Source organism: Cupressus sempervirens, chromosome 5, assembly GCF_028749045.1.
Source record: "Cupressus sempervirens isolate cs-2001-9-10 chromosome 5, ASM2874904v1, whole genome shotgun sequence".
In the NCBI taxonomy this organism is placed as follows: domain Eukaryota; kingdom Viridiplantae; phylum Streptophyta; class Pinopsida; order Cupressales; family Cupressaceae; genus Cupressus; species Cupressus sempervirens.
This window is the reverse complement of record NC_143122.1, coordinates 1,034,962,506-1,034,975,425: the sequence shown is the minus strand read 5'-3', so window position 1 is coordinate 1,034,975,425 and position 12,920 is coordinate 1,034,962,506.

Here is a 12,920-nt window from a genome sequence, read left to right as displayed (position 1 = left end):
TACTAGAATTGCCCCATAGAATAGTAGAGGCCCCCTACCAATAGTATAGTCTCTTAGATTAATATACTACTTTTAATTTTACATATATGGTCATTTATCTAGTTGTACTGTAACCAAGTGGATATATTCCTTTATCACTATTCCCACACCATTAGTGATGTGTCAAAAACACCAAGTGAATGCTACCCCATATAATAGTAGGCTCTCTTGAGTGATACAACAACTATATGCCAAATGCAAAATTTTGTATCGCATGTATGATCTTACCCAACCTCCCTAAAATTGTCTAGGCACATCATCAATGGCCTTTTTTGTTTCAAAATGCAACCAGACAATACTCATTGTGCATCACTAATGCACTCTAGTCTTCTATCTATTTCTCTGGTATATGCCCACCTTCCCAAACATCCCCTGCCTCCACTGCCCACTTCTCTCAGTACTTGCCCCCCCTCACCCTATACTCACTCTCTAATGCCCTCCCCCTACTCTCTATTTAGCTGATCAGACAATCACATAGGCACCCTAGCAAGCCTTACATCTCTGATTAGCCGCATCTTCAAAGGCCATTGAAAGGTGGAAGGCAGAGAGACTGACTTCATTCACTCCTTGTCTTATGCATCTATAGGGAGTTCGGTTTAGTTAGTAGTAGAACTCTATCTAGAATTTTTTAGGTCATTCTACTTGCCAGTTAGTTCTTATTTGTCTATTATATACATGATACAACAATATCTACCCTACTATTCTATGGGGTGGGGCAGTAGTGTGCATTTGAGGTTCCAAAGAATTGGTTGGGGTAGCAAGGTCCTAACTATTCTAAAGGGTGCAACTAACTCTACATGCTCATTACCAATATGGGGTGGGCTACTTCTATAGTGTTGTGGATGCAAGAGTCATTCCTAGTGTTAATTGCATAAGTACTCGAGGAGGGGGCAGACAACTGATGTGGGGTTACCTAATAATGACATAAAACTAGTAGAGAGAATGTTGAGGCTTTGCAGAGCTACTCTTTCTCTAGCTAATGCTTTTCCCCATATCCTCATGCCATAGAATAGTAGGGGCCACCTTGCACTACCCTAGTAGAGTAGGGCACATTTCCTAGAGAATGTTGCCCATATCTCTATATTGGGGGATGGACTTGAGCCACCCTTTCTCTAGCTATATAGTGTCAGTGCAGCCTGCCTACAAAGAGTGTGGTGGGTGGTAGCTAGGTCCCTACTATTCTAAGTGGGTGTTCAACGAGATAGGCCCCCCTAGTCTTCTAAAGGCCCCCAGGGAGCCTACATATGAATAGGGACCTACCCTTTATAAGAGTAAGGGAATAGGCATGCCTACAGGGGCATGCCTATAGATAGTAGGATAGGGGTGTTATGTATAGAATCAAGCCTTTAGGATCCCACAATTTGAGATATCGACTACTATCTATGGCTACCATAGCATCAGCTTGCTAGCCTTAGAAGCTGTATGGGGGTTGGGTTGGGGATCAGTCATTTCTTGGAGTTCCATAGTCAAGTTTTGCCCTTACTATTCTATGGCTATAGTATCTTAGTGTGATGGATGATGACTCCTACTGCAAATGTGTAAGGGTTCAGGTAAGGCATGAGAGAAAAGAATTTGAACTACTTTATAATAATAGGGAATAATCTATTTAGGGTGTGATTATGCATACAAAAGTAGAGGGTTTAGGCTGGAGAGTTGAGTGAAGGAGCATGAGTTATCCATCCTTGGGCTCAGAGGTAAGAAAGAAAGCCATAGAATTGGTTGGGGGTGCTAGTTTGTTTCTAGATTAGGTAGGTACTTAACTGGTAGGGGATAGAGTTTCCATAGAATTGATAAGGCCACTGTCCATTAGGTAGGGCCACCCTTAAATAATATTGATTATTTGGCTCCAAATTATGATTGTTTGGCTCCCAACTATAATACCCATCTCTAAGATTGGCCCCTAACCCCTACTACTACCCTCTACCTATTATGTGACCCTAGGCCTACGTATTGTGCCAATTCTGTAGAACAGGGCCCCCAATAATATATGTCCCAGCCCACCCTAACAATATATTTGACTGGCTATAGATTATTGGTTGAGCCATCCTTCACCTCCAAGAAAGTGAGTGAAACCCCCAAGTTCCCCTACCCCCACCCCCTATATTGAAAGGGGCCAGGGTAAGGGCCCTAGGAAAGATAGTTTGTTCCTAGATCAATCTTTCTGAAATGAACTCCCTCTCCAATTGCCGAATTGGGTAGCCTGGTAGAAATGTTTTCTTTCATCCTTGTGTTGACAATAAAATAAGAATAGGGGAAAATGAAAAATCCTTCTTTATGGGTGGCCTGGTAACCAATGAGACCTATCCTCCACCCCCAGATGGTAATGTTTGAGTTTCCTAAACTAGAGTAAGGGATAAAAGAAAGGGCACAAATGACTACAAGAAATCTATCTAGTAGAACAGTTGCCTTCCTTTGAAGCCATTGAGGCAAGAAGGATAGGCCAATCCAAAGAATGTTAGGCTGGGGGGGCTAATGGAGAGTTGGCCTAACTAACTTTCTTTAGTTATCCATATACAAGGAGCTAACCCACCTTACCCCTACTTCTATTTGTTATAGCCTCCAGGTAGTCCCCCTAGGCATGTTCTGTATAGAATCAAGAAAGGGTTTATATAATTGAGAAAGGGTTCGACAATTGAAACCTCCCTTATCTAAGTGGCCCCTACTATTCTATGGGGTCCCCCTACTATTCTGTGGGGGCCTATAGAATGGTAGGGCATATAGAATCTGGCTGGTTGGGTGACTGAATGCTTTCATTTCTTTTTCGACCAAGCAATACCCTAAAATTCTATGGTATTTCCAAACTAGATTCTCTATGTAACATGCTTCCCCTCCCCACCCCTATGGGCTAACCTAGCCCCTTATAATATTAGGGGCCCTCTACATGCACCATTTCACTGGAGTGGTTGGTCATGAATCCACTTCAATGAAGGGTTGAGCTCTCTGCACCATCATTCATGGGTTAGGCCTTCCCATTTCCAACTACAAGATTAGAGAAAAAAACTACTTGAATAGGTCCTGGTCCAACTGAGGAGTATGACTAAGTTTTCCTTTCTTTCCTAAATTGTTACTAATGTGACTGGCTAGGATTCCATTATTCTCATTGAGTGCAAACAATATTTTCTATTCTCAGCCCTAATAGGCAAATAGAGAGTAGGGCATGTTTCAAGTTCTTGACTGAAGGAATGGAGGGGGAGGAGCAAGAGCTTATCCACCAATGCAGTTTGATTTTTATCTCTCACTCCATCGATATCTCATCTCTTTATCCATCTATCAAGACCATTCTAAAGAATCTGACTAATCTAGAGGGAGGGGTTCATCAATTAGTGTTGGGAAGGAACTTAAAGATCTAATGGGCACACCAACCATTATGCAAGTCTGTGCATCAGAACCCCTATCCCTATCCCTGGTCTTGCCATCAGTGATGAGGTGTGGAAAATGGAATACCTTAACATTATTTACCTACACCATCTGTATGTATGTACTCCCTCATCCCTACACCACTCACACATATGTACTCCTTCCTAGTAGCCCCCATCTCATGATGGGGGAAGACCCAAGAATAATATCCAGCCCATTCACCAGTTCCCTAGGCCCCACCCTTCTCCCCATGGCCATTCTCAAATTTTGTTATGGTGGAAAAGACTGACTCATCTGGGATCATCAATTTCATCATTCATATCATCCATCATTTCATTGAGTCTATCATTTGTATCATCAAGCCCTCCGCAATGGTTCTGACTCAAGAACTGGACTACCAGATCATAATCAGCTATGGCAAACTATACTACTCTACCAATTCTAATAGGGGAAGTCTACTTATTATAGTAGGGGAGGGTTCCTTGATCTCTATCCTTATTTTTGTGACATAATCCCTCCCAAGTCATGGTAAGAGAAGTAACCATGAGAGAGTAACCACTAGTAGCTAGCCATGGCAGTATAAAGTAACCACACCCAGCAGGCCCCTACCATTCTATAGGCCCCTACCTAAAATTTGAAGGGCTATGGGGCTCATAATCCACTTTCTAGCTAGCAAAAGCTCCTATGGTTCAGTTCCTCTAGCTGCTCAACCTTCTGCATTGGTGACCATCTATATCTGTATATGGGTCATTTGGTAGGGTTAGGGGATCTACATGCAGTGTCCTGCAGAAGATCTCTTTAATGATTAATACCTGTGGGCTAGGGTGCTTCCTATCTCAAGTAGATGGAACCTAATCTAATTTCCCTACTATTTTCCACTTGACCTAGATCCACCAGTTCTTACTATCTTTGCTGAATTTGCTACCTTCTATGCTATAGTCTCTCAAGGGCTACTATCTACACCATACAATTCTATGGACTATGCACTGATAGATGTGTAATCAATAGGGTAGGGCTTATAAAATAGTAGGCTGCCTACCTCCTAATATAATAGTAGGGAGCTATTTACTTTACTACTACCCATCCCCCATCCAAATACTTAGTGCCAAAACCAATGGAAACCCAGAGCATAGGGGAGGATATTGGTCATGACTGAGTAAAAAATATTCATTATGAGTCAAACCGTAGTGGTTATGAAAGTTAAAGAAATAGTTAGTTTTCCCTTAGAATAGTAGGGCAGTTGCAGATCCTGAGTTTACCCATCAAAGAAGATAGAGCCACTACTTGTTTACCTATAAGTAGCACCAGTCTGCACCAAGAGTAGTTAAACCTATAGAACTAACCCTAAAATTCTATAGGCCCCATAAAATTTTAGGGCATACCCTATGGTTCAAGTTCCATTCACCCCACTATCTATAGGGATCCAGGGCCAATTTTTGATGTATCTACAAAATGAGCTAATTGCCTTAAACTCTTTTTGACCTTTGCCTCTACCTCCATTGTTGTTGCTTTGGATGCTAGGTCTATTGAAATGGGTGTAGGGTCAATAGTAGCCTCTTGATCTGGAAAGTATGTTGGGTGATCAAGTGGAAAGGATGCAGACTCAAATGTTGCTTCCTCCCTTGCTGTAGGCTATCAAATTGTCAAGGATGTTGGGTGAGATAGTGACTTTTCATAGAACTAAGTAAATGGGATCACATGCAACCAGCTCAAGAACTATTGGTAAAATGGCATCTGCTCCAGCAGAGTGCTACTTCAACTAGTGCTGGTGAATATATATCTAAGATGGTAGCTACTTTTCCCTACTATCTATAGGGGATCTGCATCTACATATAGATATGCTTCAAGGTCAAAAGTTGGAACTAGCTCAGATGCTTGCTCTAACACCTATGCCTCCAATGCTGGAACCTTTACTTTTCTCTCTATGGGTAGGTATGCTATTGGTTCATCAAGATGGTGGCTTAGATGGCTTGGCTTTACTAGTGCTTCCTCCCCCTACTTATCTATAGGTAGAACCAAATTAATCAATAGATGGACCTACCTATAGATAAGTAGGGTGCTAGACCAAAAAAATCACCATCTCATCTAGCTTCCCTTTTCTCAGTTTCACTTGCATCGGTTAATATATAAGACATTATTTGACCTTCTCGCCTAAGCTTCTACACCACTACCTCCACCCATAAGAGCAACAACTATGTGAGCAAGAACTAGAGTAGTACTTAGTAGGGCCAATAGACAAGCACTTGCAAGTTACAAATATGGGCTACTAGGGCACAAGTAGGACCCAGTCATTGGATACCATTATAGGGAAGAGGAAACCATCATCGAAGTTAGACTAGGTAGATTTGTCTATCACTATATGTTCCCCATTGATCAAACATTACTTTAATGGGCTCGGTGCCCTACTATTCTAGGCGCATACAGCTTCGCTAACTAGCCCTAACAACTTGTTACTTGAATTCATTAGTCAAATCATTGAAAAATGACTTGTGCTAGTGTAGATTTTGTACAAAATCTCTATGATGACCTACTGCTTATGGATGAAAGTGGTGTCAACATTCTACCTATTAAAGCAACAAAAAGGCTAGTGTGATAGATGATTGAATTCTATGGTCTCAATTGGTTGTTCTTCCTATTGAGTAGAACCAATCGATAAATGAAATATAAGCTATGTTTGTGAGTTAAAATCTAAACTATATGCTCCTAGCTAATCATATAGACTAACTGGTATAATGAAGTGGGTTCAAAAGTATAGGCCCCTCCCCTACTATTATAAAGGCATTATTGGTGGGTTTCAAACTTGTTTCTAAATGTTTATCTCCTTTATAAATAAGGCGAGATTGGGTGAGGGTTCCCCAAGGTATCAAAGTGAGCCTTAGAATAGTGGGGTGTGGGTCTCTCTCAAAAATACCCTATGTACAGGTGCAGACATAGGGTATAAAATGTAGGTGTTGTGGGATTGTCTTACAAGTAGTAATTGCCTTGTTTGGCTAGTAATCTTGGGCCCAAAAAGAGTAGTGAGTCAGATGAACAATAGAATAAGGGTCCCCTCTAGGTTCCTAAGTTGCAAGGTAGGCCTACAATTCTATAGGGTGGGTTCTCATTGATGAATGGTCCCATTAATCATTTGTGGTGAGTGCCCATTCACTCCTGGATCAAAAACTAGGTGTTATCCCTGTGTCTCTACTGCTCTATCTTATGTGGTTCCCAACTATAAGGTCCATAGTAGTATTATGAGATGGTTGCAACCACTCTAATGTTGTGGGTGATCCCTATAGTTGTAGGTTGAGTCAATCACATTTTTCTTGGTGGTAATCAAGAATAAGATGGCTACCTCCTCGTAGTTGAATCTATGTCCTGAGTTAAAGAGTCTAGGTAGGAGCCATGTAATAGGTTGTGTTAGTGTTAAAGGAGTCTATTTCTCTATCTTAAGTGTCACATTATTTCCAACCAGCATCATAGTGAGTGTTGAACCCGGCATTGGAATCATGCCCAATAGCAGCTACACTATAATTAACTAGTACCAATAGTAGCACTTGTGTCTTCTTCTGTTGTTGACTAAGATTATGAATGGGTGGTGTATTATGCTTTGTAAGTAGCTTAAAGTACTAGTGTTGCAAGAAGTAGCTGCATATCCACCATAAGTAGTATATGGTTCATAAGCACGACTAGTATTACTAGTAGGAACAATAGTTGGTTTTGATGAAGGAGTGGTTTCATCCCCAGTAGTACCAATATCACATTAAAAAAAATCTACAATAATCTCCCTATCCTATATTATTAAGGGCCCCTAAATAGATTATTGCAGGGGGGCCATAAAATTATAGGATCTGCTCATAAAATTATAGGGGGGGGCCATTATAATATAGGGGTGAGCTTGACCTATACCAATTAGAAAGAGCCTCTATTGTTGACGAATAACACCAGTAGCTAAAGGAGCATAACTAGCTAAGAGGCCCCTTATAAACTATGGAGCCAACATGGGTTGATCCAGTGTCATAATAAGATAGATGCAATGCTGATGATTTGTTTCAAATGTCTGTATTATATGCCCATTAGAATAGTAGGGCCCTCCCCCTACCATTCTATAGGGGATAAAAACTCCTTGAATATGGGAGAACTATCTAGAATAATTATCTTGTGTTATCACTTTAGTAATTGTAGTCAATTAGATATCCATCTAAACATTCACCCACCCCTAAACCCTTGTAATAGTAGGGGTAAGGCCTTAGAATAGTAGGGGCCCACCCACTTGATTAAGCTATCTGGGGTCAACCCCTCATTTTTATTGTTCCTACTTGCCCTTGCCATAGATAGTAGGGAGCCCATAGATAGTAGGGCATCAGGCATCTATCACTCCGATACATGCATCTTCTTTCATCGATCCATTATCAAACATCAATCAATTCAGTTAAGTTAGTCATATTACGAATAGAATCCCCTGCAATTCTTTAGGCTCTCTATCATGAATAGGACCAAACCCATGGAGCTTATAAAAAAAAGGGGTTCAAGTTGGTTAATATAGTTGATCAAATGAAGGCACATTGGGTGGGCAATGAGAATATTTTCCCTCGAATATTACTCTTTTGTGCCACCTAGCATCTCATCTATCCTAGCTATCTCTTAAACATAGTCTCTCTATCGGTTTGGTTACACGGGTAAGCATATCATAACTAGGGATCTAAAGATCTAGATGTAGGGTAACATCAACACCATATTCTAGGAGATATGGTTGATAATACTTACTCATAGTAGGGGAGTGGGAAGAGATAGGAGGGGTCTTTTCTATTCTAATGGGTGAGTAGTGGGAATAAAGTACCAAAAGGGAGATCGGGTGGGAGTGGCATCACTACAATGAACATAGGACCCTCAGAACCATAGTTGTATCTCTCAGTTGTTACTGAGCCTCATCTTTTCAAGCATTCTAATCAGCATTCTAACCATTCATAAACTGTTGAACATCATTCTCTCCTTTCAGTCTTTTCTTTTTTCCCAGTAGTGTGAAGTGAAGATTAGATTAGTTCACAATAAGATTAGAGATAGACATAGACATAGACCATTCACGTATCATTCTATTCATGATACCATGGTACAAAAGGGAAATGGAAAGAGATTAATTCTCTTAGAAGATGTTGCATTTTTCATTTCTCAAAGCAATGATCATGATTTTTCCTATAAAGGATTCATAATCCATCTTTCTAGTACTGGAAGCGGAAGATTCTTTCTATTCTGTTGATGCACTAGCCCATTAGAATTGTAGGGCTTGTGCTACTAAAAGAATAATCTATTTAGGGAGAATAGTAGGGCCCATAGCCAACAACCCATAGCACATAGCCCATAGCCCATAGAATTATAGGTAGGTAGGATCTACCCTTAAAATATGGGGGGCCCATACCCATAAAATTATTGGCTAGGGTAGGGTCATACCTAAAAATTATAGGCTAGGCTAGGCTAGGGCATATTCTATACGTAACATACCAACAACCCCATATAATAGTAGGGTCCCCATAGCCTACATTTCTATAGGAGGGGCCTCTGACTAAAGAGAAGAAGGGGGCTTATATTTTTGCCAAAAGGGGGTAATGATGTTACCAAAATGGAGGTTCCTTAAATAAATTACCTATCATCTACTATTGGATTAGCATCTTTCTTTCCTCTGGCTAGAGTTCTTGCCTAAAGGAATTTGGATAGTCAAGCTTTCCTTTTTCCCTACAATTCTATGGGCTTGTTGGATTGGCCTAGTTCTTAACCGATGCAGGGTGTCAAATCAAAAGAGGGTGGCCCACTCAGATGATAATGTTAACTCTCAAATAGTAGGGCCAATAGCTATAGTTTCACCCCCAACTATTATTAACCCCATCACCACACCACCCCCAACTAATAGAAAGAAACAAAGTGATTGGAACCCATAGAATTGTAGGGCAGAAACAAAGGATCTAGGAAAAGGACTCAAAAATTGATTCCCATCTCTACCATATCAAGTATTTCCAATCGATATCTCATGCATTATTGATAGATGAGAGTGTCGAAAGGTAGGAGTGCCTATCCACCCTCACTGACTACCGAGGGTGGAGAGCTATTTTAATGCAAAAGCCTATAGAATGGTAGTGACAAGCCCATGCTAAATAGTAAGGCTGGTGCATGCAGAGGCCCCTACGGGTATGAAAATTTTCCTACCCTCCTAACATTCTTTGTCTGAATAATGTTGAGCCAGACCATTGTAGGGGACCATCCTATTTTTCTTTATTTTTATCTAGCCATTGTATTCTCAATTCATCTCACGTTACCCATTAATAAAATATCTTGCCCCCTCTACCCTACTATTTTAAGGGAAGGGCCCTACTATTTTAAGGGGAATGGGTGGGAAACCCTACAACATGACCCTTTAGAATAGTAGGGGCCCTACTTAATGGAAAGCCCTACCCCTACCCCTATATTTAAAGGGAAAGGGAAAGGACCGTAAATGGCAACCGGTGGTGGGGGTAGGATAGTGATAAATGCCCTATCTATTCTATGTTGGCCCTACAATAATTTGAAGTGGGGTAAAGGAAGCTAACCCTATGGGATGGATGGAATCCATCCATTTGATTGAGGAGTCGAATGAGGAGCTAAAAAAATCCCATCCTTTACCCACGATTAGCCTACTATTATAAGGCAAGAAGATTAGCAAATTAGAATTATAAGGGGAGGGTGGCCTGCCTGCAAAGGCATGTTATGTATGTAAGCTAACCCTACCCTACTATTATATGGGGATGGGATGGATGTAGATGTAGAAAAAATAGGGAAATGATAATTGGGGCTAGGCGAGTATGGTGCTAGATAGATTGGTGTTGATGAAGGCCTTCATGATTGAGTCAAGAAGCTGCATAGGTACCAACAGCCTAGAATAGCATAGGTCCTTGACTGGCCTAATAGCATGGATATTGAATGACCATCATCGAAAGGCCCTATAGGGTGTGAGAGACCCTCATGGATGGATGGGAGGAGATGACAATGAATCCAAGTTCCCAAAGTCTAGATATATAGGGCCCACTTTCCCCCATAGTTTGGATAGGCTCAAAGAATAGAATCCATTGTGAATGTAGGAAGGTCTTTTGCACAATCCATTCAATCAGTTTAGCAAGTCTCTCTCATTTCAGCAATGGCCTACTAATCATTTGGGTCAGTTATATAGATAGGGGGGCCAATCATCTTGCATCATTACCTTCCATTATTAAAGTATCCCCTACTTGTGCATGTAGATAATGGATTCACAAATCATTCATTCACAGATCATTCATCTTTATCTCCTCAACTAAATTATGGAGTAGAAAGGGGGCTTTTCAAAAACAAGGAGAGCCTTACTATCAATAGGGCTCCCTCGGGGTAGTGGCTCCTATCAGCAATTATGTAGAAGGAGATGTTGACAAAACTAAACTATAGTTCCCATTACAAGAGTTGAGTGATTAACCTATGAGACTGGCCCCCCTTTAATAGCTAATTAATAGTTATAGTAGGGTGTTGATTCTTCTATGTTCACCTGGGTGCCCCTACTATTCTATGCATCATTCGTTGCAAAGTCACCAAACATCCATCTTGATCACCCCCCCACTATAGACAAGTAGAGGTAGGGCCAAACATCCCACTTCACTAAACATACATCTTCCTTATGAAACTATAAGAAGATTAGGGTATATCTCTACATAGTTATCAAGTTGGAGAATGAGGACTAAGCAAGGTGGGGTGTCTGCACCATGTTTATGATTAGTGAGCAGCAACATAGTCATAGTTGGGTGGGTGAGCAGGGAAGAATCAGCCTAGATGTAGAGGTGGCGCTCACACAAGTTGATGATATCATGTCTCATGCAATCACATTCTCTCTCCACCTGGATCAGATCATGCACTTCAGAGAGAAGGAAGGGACAAACTGATGGGGATAGCACATAGAGAATGACACTAACATAGATCTGATCTATCAAGTGTAAAGTTCACTATAGTATAGATCTAAGTCGAGTTTGTATCACTATGGAGTAGTTATTTTTTATTCCTAGCTACCTCATTCTTTATCTCGGTGGCATCACTACTATAGATGTTATATGACCCCCGCTCTTCTATAGTCTAGTTCCCTATTTAATCCTATGCCACCCACTAGAATTTCCCTTGGGGCTATATTCAAGGCTACTAGGGGCCCCACCCAATAATAGGTAAAGGGGGTCTCACCCAATAATAGGTTATCGGGGCCCCACCCAATAATAGGCTACTAGGGGGCCCCTACAATAGTCTAGAAGGGGCCCTTACAATAATAAGTGAAGGGGGACCCTACCCCTATAATAATAAGTGAATGGGGCCCCTACTCCTACTATTATAAGGTAAGGTAAGGTAAGGCCCCTACTATTCTATTGCCTACTAGAATAAAATAAGGACCACCCTAGGCCTATAGATAGTAGGGGTGTTCCCTATAGAATGGTAGGCATGTCCTACCCCCTACCCCCTACCCCCTACTATTATAAGGTAAGGTAAGGCAGGAAAGGTGAGGGTGAGATCCCTATGGAGGGGCCTTTCTCTCTATTATAAAGAGGTGGGGGGGGCTGGTTGTATCACATAAAGAATAGAAGAAAACCACCTTACCCTACACCAACCCCCTCTATATAATTCCCCCCAACCTAGTAGCCCTACTCTACACCCTTACTCTATAATGGTCAGGGGTTGGGGCACCTATAGATAGTAGGGAATGGCATCTATAGGGTAGAAGGGAAGGAGGGGTCTAATCCTGCTAGACTAGAAAAAAATGGGTAGGAATTTTGAATGGGGAATCTCACAGAGGGCTCATTGGCCCTAACTATCTATAGTGGGGGGATCTGTGGCTTATTGGGAATGAGATTCTTTATTCCTTTCCAATGAATAATAAAATAACAGGCAAATAGTAGGGTGGTAGATCACTATTCAACATCAACTTATTATTGGGGGGTGGTGCAGTGACATAGTCTACAGGGGTGGGAGGGAAGGGTTCCCAGCCCACCCCACTAGAAGAATAGGCTATAGGCTTGGGCACTACCCTCTAATTTTTAGGTAGATGAGTGTTCTTGGGATAAATTTTTGTCATTTAATAACCATCTCAACTGGAACCATGGGCCTTAGAATAGTAGGGTTCTCATATGAGTTAAAAGAACCTCATGGCCATATACCCATACCCATTGATCATAAAGTGAAGGGGTATTAAAGAAAGATCTGGACATCATTCTCACTTCGATCAACTAGCATTACACCACAGGTATACTCCACTCCAATTGCCCCTTGACCACCCTATTTTTTCTTAGTTTTCTAGAAGACCAAGGATACATTTTGCCTCACTGACTATTCTTGTAACATTAAGCTATCCTCTAATAATGTAGAGGTCAATAATAAGCATCTATATGGAACATGTCCCCCTAGGGAACTATGGATAGATAGTTTCGAGGGCCATATGGAATAGACTCTATAGGATTCCACCCCCTCCCCCCAATGGTGGCCCATCTATCCACTACATAAGGGCTCCCTCTTCCCCA